This window comes from Solanum tuberosum, unplaced genomic scaffold (assembly GCF_000226075.1).
Source record: "Solanum tuberosum cultivar DM 1-3 516 R44 unplaced genomic scaffold, SolTub_3.0 scf00034, whole genome shotgun sequence".
NCBI classification, from domain to species: Eukaryota; Viridiplantae; Streptophyta; class Magnoliopsida; order Solanales; family Solanaceae; genus Solanum; species Solanum tuberosum.
Window position 1 is genome coordinate 30,495 of NW_006238962.1, and position 706 is coordinate 31,200.

Here is a 706-nt window from a genome sequence, read left to right on the forward strand (position 1 = left end):
ATACATATCAATAGTTTCATCAAAAGTGTAGGTATTGAGGGGTGTTGTCCGTTTTTACTTGCATTGTAAGGTCATGGACACGTTCCTTTGTATAATTGTGGATAATGATTATCTGCAACGATAAAAATCATATTTTCAAATTATTTTATAAAAAATTAATTTATCTGATTAATTATTGATAAAAATGAGATCAAAAGTAAAAAATAGAATAATAAAAATAAATAAATAAATTCTATTTTTGGGAAAAGAGAGGTGTTACATCACTCTTATTTTGTCTAGCTAAAATACATGTAATGTAAAAATTACGTAAAAAGAATTGATGAGACATATTAATAAATAGAGGATACAAAACAATAAAGGTTTTTTTTATAACTCATGAGATATATAATTAAATGTAATAAATATAATAGATTCTTTTAATTATTGGTTATATTAATTAATGAAAAAAAAGAAGATAAATGACTTTCTAGATCATAAAAAGTGACCACACCACTTTATCTACATCTAACTTTACTATAGATATAAATGTGACAAGAATAGTAAGACATTGATGCAATCAAATCTGAAAATTTAAACCTTTCTAAACAAATCATAATTTCAGGAACTTAATTAAGAAAAAGAAACAAATTAATTAATTATATATATGTTTCATTCTTGACAGTTGACATTTTGAAATTTCTCTCTCTCTCTCTTTTTTTTTTTTTTT